The sequence below is a fragment of the Lycium barbarum genome, chromosome 9 (genome assembly GCF_019175385.1).
Source record: "Lycium barbarum isolate Lr01 chromosome 9, ASM1917538v2, whole genome shotgun sequence".
Lineage (NCBI taxonomy): Eukaryota > Viridiplantae > Streptophyta > Magnoliopsida > Solanales > Solanaceae > Lycium > Lycium barbarum.
Window position 1 is genome coordinate 35548873 of NC_083345.1, and position 7366 is coordinate 35556238.

Genomic DNA, 7366 nt, shown 5'->3' on the forward strand with positions numbered 1-7366 from the left:
TTGAAGAGATTGGACCAAAGTGTCACATGCAGTTGAAGGAACACATCGAAGGTAACAGAAGTGATGCTTCTCCTATGGAAAATGGAGTCGGAACTTCAAGGGAAAGGGAATCAAGAGAGAGACAAGTTACTGAAGAAAGACCTAGAGATAAAAACACAGTGAATTACCCTAATCAACAGGGTATATCTTGCTACTCAAAGCTGGATTTTTCAAAATTGGCTTATGAAGATTTGATGTCTTGGCTGTTTAGGGTCGAACAATTGTTTGATTTTGATGATGATGCACTGAATAAGTGGGTGAGACTTGCAGCTGTGTTCTTGGAAGGAGAAGCTATTCAATGGCATCAATCATTCATGAGGAATAGGCAATACACTTAACTTCCAACTTGGAATGAATATGTCATGGGTTTGGAAGAAAGATTTGTGGCTGATTATGATGACCCAATGGAGGAAATCAAGAAAATCAACAGATTGATTCTGTGAAGAATCTATCTTTGAGAGCAAATTAACTAGGGTGAAGGATGAACCCCTCTCAAGAAAATGCAATTAACTGATTTCTAACAGATTTGCCGACATGGCCAGTGGCCGAACTAACTATTGGAACAGCCTAACCAATTGTTGAACTACTAATTAGCTTTTGAACTATTACTGCTAATCTTCCAATTCTTGTATCAGAGTTGGGCTTGGTCTTCCAAAAATTGAAGTACGCTTCGATCCACTGAGTGTAGATGAAGAAACTTGTGTTGGGAATAGAGTTGTACCTACATTATTCAGCTTCACAGTAAATATCTTAGAGGTAATTAACATGCTTTTTTCCAGCTTAAATGGTATTAAATATATATTGTTAGTTCATGTAAAGTGCTGATCATGCTGGTACTTTGTAAAGGTTTATAATGAGACAATTGCCAATTCTTCATGAGGTCAGTGGAATCATCAAGCCAGGAAGAATAAGGGAAAGTTCTGTTAAAAAGTTTCACTCCAGAACAAAAAAAATCCTCATCCTTCATACTTTTCAATGTGATTATGCTTTATTAGGCCCTCCAGGTTCTGGAAAAATAACACTGCTGCATGCTAGCTTTGGCTGGAAAACTAGACAGAGATCTCAGAGTAAGAAACATTAGTCACATGTTGACTTATATTTGTTGATTTGTTTGTCCAACAGTCAACTTCGATAGAAGGGCAGAATGCAAGTGTTGTAACAGACTATACTCTCAAGGTAAGATGACATTTCCTGCTTTATAAGTTCAATGAAGATATTACTGTTCTATTATCCAAATTTGCCACATATTGGGAATTGGCGTCTTTGCTGATACCCTCGTTGGAGACGAAATGTTTCGAGGTGGACAGAAAAGGCGAGTTACTTCAGGTTAGAGCTAAACTAGATAATGTAGAACCTAGAGATAGTGATTAATGTGGTAACAACAACATTAAGCTTAAATAATTGAGGTTTCTACTTAAGGTTCTAAAAATTTGGTGATAACATTTGTTGTGTTGCACGACCTACTTTCTATCCTAATCAATACCAGATTCGCCTAGGGGATAGAGCACATTACTTTGCCTGTTCCGCGCTAGCGTATGCAGAATAATAATAAGCAGGAAAGTAAAGAACCCAACAATTTTACGTGGAAACCACTCGGCTGACAAGGGTAAAAAACCACAACCTACACCTCTGTAGGATTTTTTCCAAACTCCACTACAACTGTGAGCCTATCCAAATTCAAGTTAAAACTTTGTAACCTAGGAACTAAACTCTAATTCCTATCTCACTAATCTCCATAGACTAGTAAGCCCACTCCAAGTTATCCCAACTTGAAGTTGAATTCGACTAACATTTATACCTACAATTATTGCGTCTATGAAAGCTGATAAACAACTCGATAAACAACCCTAATACACAAATCTCGACTCAAGAAGTGCAAAACATAAACTCTATGAAACAACTTCTTTAATCTTCTTCGTAGTATCAGGTGGCACTTCTAGAATCAGAACACTCAATATCGCATTGACTGAATTCTCTCAATATTCTGATTTCTCTCTTTGTGAATGTGCAAACTTTCTTCATGGCATGACTTGAATATTTATAGCTCTAGGTTTGCCTCACTCAATATCGCATTGACAGAATTCTCTCAATATTCTGATTTCTCTCTTTGTGAATGTGCAAACTTTCTTCATGGCATGACGTGAATATTTATAGCTCTAGGTTTGCCTCAAGTAGGCCGAACTCAATTCCTACGTGGTAAGGCCCATAATAAAGCTAGGGTTTGAGTTGACTTGGGATTTTTGCATCCACGGGACTTCACTGTCACAAGGACAGTCTGAAGTATCTCGATATATTAGGCAAGAAATCTTGCAAACTTTTCCGCCAAGTCTTTACCATAAAACACAGATCCTACTCGTAGTAGGACTGTGAACTGGAACATGTTCTTGGACCTGGTTCAAGCACCTGCTTCTTTTGCCTCTGAATCTTGTCATTGTCTGAGATGGAACATGTTCATAAACCTATTTCACTCACCATTGTCCAGCATCTGTCTCTGACTTTGGGCTCGTTTGGCCATAAGAATTATTCACTTTTTTCTAGAATTTTTTTTCACTTTATTTGAAAATCAATGTTTGGCCAGTTGTATTTGGAATTTTAAAAACACCAAAAACCTTGTTTTTTTTCCTTCACTTTTTTCACTTTCATTACATTCAAACAACCTCGGAAACAGCCATCCTACCTTGGTAGGAGTAAGGTCTGCGTACATTCTACCCTCCCCAGACCCCACGATGTGGGATTTCACTGGGTTGTTGTTGTTGTATTACATTCAAACAACCAAATATTCTTTGCAAAAACTATAACCAAACACAATTCCATCTTCAACTCCAACTTCAAAATTCCAAATAAAGTGAATAAATTTTGGTTTTCATGGCCAAACGCCTACTTATTCTCTCACAAACCTAGTTCATTCATGTGATTCATTCACTCTTGTTCCGTGTATGTATCTGATCAATTCATTGCACTTGTTTATGTGTTTGATCACGTTTGCAGACATGGTTCATGTGTTAGACCTGGTTCACCCACCTTGTTCACTAGCTTTGTCTATCATTTTTTCTGTTTCTAGATCATTCTCATTCGCTTTACTCTACAATCTCTAAAGCTGGTTTACAATCTTTGTTCATTTACTTCGTCAATTATCAAAAATCATATGCTTATGTCAACAACATATAATAGAGGGGAGATGATGGTTGGACCAGCAGTAGCAATTATCATGGATGAGATTTCAACTAGCTTAGACAGCTCAGAAACTTTTCTGATAATGAACTAAATTAGGCAATCGATCCACATTCTTCCTGGAACTACTATGATCTCACTCCTACATTCAATTGGACAAATTGTTTATCAAGGTGCTCGTGAAAACGTGTTAGAGTTCTTCAAGTACATGGGGGTTCAAATTCCCAGAACGGAAAGGAGTAGTTGATTTCTTACAAGAAGTAGCTGATATTTAGTTTAGTATTTCTAATCGCAGAACATTTCAGGTTTCTGATTAAGTCTTTTACTGTGTTAATAACAGATGACATCATGGAAGGAGTACTGGGCAAATCGAGACGAACCTTATAAGTTTGTTACTGTGAGGGAATTCCGGTCATTTCACATTAGGCAGCAGAAGATAAGGGATGAGCTTGGTGTTCTTTTTGACAAATCAAAGAGCCACCCTTCTGCTCTAACCACACAGAGTTATGCGGTTAGCAAAGCTTGCTCAGCTAGAGAATTCCTTCTTATGAAGAGGAATTCATTCATCTATAACATTTCAAAGAATTGAAAAGAAAAGTACCCCTTTTAATTTGCTAAGTGCTTATGTAGAGGTAAACAAAGTGTTGTGTTCTACTTTCCAGATTATCATAATGGCTTTCATAACAATGACACTATTCCTACCTACAAGCGGAGATGCACGAGAGTATGACAAGATATGGTGGTTGTTTTCTTGGGTGCACTGTTTTTTGGTGTAATGATGATTATGTTCGATGGATACTCATAGTTTGCCCTTAGTATTATAAAGCCTCCCGTCTTTTCTCTTCTTTCCTGCTTGGGAATATGCTCTACCTACATGGTTTGAAAGACACTGTTTGCATTTGGGTGTGTATGACTTATTACGTCGTAGGATTTGATGCAGATAATGGGAGGTAAAAAAATCAGTCTTTTTCATTCATTTTCAGTTCCAATCTGATGGAGATTGATTCACTATTTGCAGATTCTTCAAACAGATCTTTCTTCTTATATCTGTTAACCAGATGGCGTCAGCACTATTTTCACATATTGGAAGAAATCTAATAGTTGCAAACAATTTCGGATCATTTTCACTACTTGCAACAGTTATGGTTATGGGTGGATTCATTCTATGTAGAGGTAAAATTGCAGGAAGTGTTGAGAAAACGCAAGTCCAATATGCAACTTATATGTTCACCCTGCCTCAAATTGCACGGAGTCTTCCCATATGCAAGCTGGTATTGGATAGGAGTAGGAGCTCTTCTTGTTGATATGTTTTTCCTTTTCTCAGTGGCCCTAACTTATCTCAACCGCAAGGATCCATACTCTTATGTTATGCAACCTATTCTCTGTAGAAGGACAACACATTGACTATGTCGTCAAGAGTAGGCAGCATCAATGAGGCCGATGCAAACGGGAAGGGGAATGATTCTTCCTTTTGAGAGCTTTTCATGATGCCAGATATGCAATAGACATGCCGCAAGTAAGTTGCAGATTTCTCCGAGGAAAATGAAAATCATTCTCAAGTGAATGCTGATAAAATCTTTTGCTCTTTAATTTGCTACCCTGCACAAAATAAAAGTAATGCTCTGATTCCAGGAAATGAAAGCTCAAGGTATTACTGAGGATCGACTTGACTGCTGAAAGGCGTAAGTGGTGCTTTTAGGCATGGAGTTTTGACAGCTCTGATGGGTGATACTGGAGCGGGTAAGACCACCCTGATGGATGTCTTATCCGGATGGATATCAGGGTACCCCAAGAAGCAAAGAACAATTAGCAGGATACTCTGAGCAAACTGACATTAATTCACCACATGTGCAATATTCTGCTTGGCTTCGATTGCCTCAGGAAGTTGACACACTGCAACTAGAAAGGTAAAATTTAAAAAATAAGACAAAATCACAGAGTCGATTACTAGTAATTGCTTATAGAAACTGGCTGCTAAACTAGATATCGATAGCTGCAGATGTTTATTGAAGAGGTCGTAGAGCTAACCTCATTAATGGAATAGTAGTTGGCTGGCCTGGAGTGAATGGTCTGTCAACCGAACAACGAAAAGACTTACAATTGCAGTTGAGCTTGTTGCCTATCCTCCATTATATTCATGGATGAACCAACCTCAGGATTAGATGCTAGGGCAGCGACGAGGACAGTGAGAAACACAGCAGATACTGGTCGAACAGTGGTATATATGCACCATTCACCAGCTAAGCATCAACATATTTGATGCTTTTGACGAGGTGAGAACATCTGCTTTAATTAAAATATACAATTTGAAGTAATTTTGTTTAGAGAAAATCAACTTAATTCTTCTACAACAAACTGCAGCTGCTACTTCTGAACCGGAGCCATTCTTCTCAGCTTATTAAAATTTTCGAGGTGAGAAAAATTGGCATCATAATGTTGGCTAGGTACTAAACTAAGGGCTCTTTTCTTTTTTTGCCTCAGGGCATTGATGGAGTCCCTAAAATAAAAGATGGCTATAATCCTGCAACTTGCAGAATTGTACAAGAACTCAGAGTTGCATTAGTATGAAATCTCTTGAAACTGAACAGAACTGCACATGTTTAATCATGGTTCTAAAGTAAATTTATTTACAAAATAATTCAGGAGAAACAAAGGATTAATCAAGATTCAAGGAACTAAGCATTAATCAAGATTCAAGGAACTAAGTGTTCCAGCGCCGTTTTCAAAAGATCTATACTTCTCTACAAAGTCTTTCTTCACACAATGCATGGCTTACCCCTGGAAGCAGCATTGGTCATACTGGAGAAATCCTCCATACAACAGCAGTTAGGCTTCTGTTTACGATCTTCGTTGCTCTAATGTTTGGAACAATATTCTGGGATGCATTTTGTCACTGCCATGTATCAAGCTGTCATGTCCTGCGGTGGCGGAAATACCTATTATTAAGGGATGTCAGTTAGGCCTACACCACTTGAAAATAATGCAAAGTTAGTATCATCATTTTGTGACATAAATTAAAGTAAAAATTTTAAAACCATCAATCCGTGGCACAAACACATTTGCAGGATGAACTGTGACAATAGATCGACATTGGTTTTTGAAAATTCTGTGTACTCCAATGATATCCTAGGATCATCACCTCCAATAATTAACCATCCTCATGGGATAATTTTTGGTTATGATTGAGCTTCCGTACCTATTCATCCATAAAATGATATATGGAATCATAGCGCATGCCATGATGGGATATGAGTGGACATTTATCAAGTTCTTTAATTTGGTATCTCTTCTTCATGTACTTCGCCACGCTATATTTTACGTTTTTTGGAATGATGACGATAGCTGCTACTCCTAATTACAGCCTTGCAACCATCATTTGATCTGCATTTTATGGAAATTGGAATCATTTCTCAGGATTTATCATGCCAAAAAACAGTTGAGTTGTTTTATACTACTAGTTCTTTATACAACAAATGTATATACATAATAGTAGTAATTTGAATTTACACATTATTTGTTCTCTTACTTTTACGTCGAGTGATCTCATTTCCCCCCGCGTGTTACACCAAAAAAGAAGCTAACAACTATTTTTGTTCTGTATTATTGCAGAGTATTCCAGTTTGGTACTATTACATTTGTCCTACAGCTAAGCCTGGCAACGGTTCCAACCGGAACCGGTTCCGGTTTACCGGTTTGAAACTCCAAACCGGAACCGGTCCGGTTTGGAGTGGTTAAAACTTTTTTTTGTTTTTGTTTTTTGTATTATATATATATATTATAGTATTTATTAGTATATTGTAGGTATATTTACATATGTTATACAACTTTATAATTAAAGTTTAAATATTTACTGACTAACAGGCGAATAGCAAGTCAGCAATACAGAATAGTGCTTTTCGTATACATATATATGTATAACTTAATATACTTATATATATGTATAACTTAATATATATACTATATATATGTATATACTATATATACTTATATACTATATTAAGTATATATACTTAATATATATACTATACATATTTATATACTATATATACTATATATACTTATATACTATATATACTTATATATATGTATAACTTAATATATATACTATATATACTTATATACTATATACTATATATACTTAATATATATACTATAT

General features: G+C 36.5%; 1 pseudogene; it reads left to right on the forward strand.

Annotated features, from left to right (window-relative positions):
* The first annotated feature begins 213 nt into the window (after positions 1–213).
* LOC132611253 (pleiotropic drug resistance protein 1-like) lies at positions 214–6486 on the forward strand (annotated as a pseudogene).
* The last annotated feature ends 880 nt before the right edge of the window (positions 6487–7366 follow it).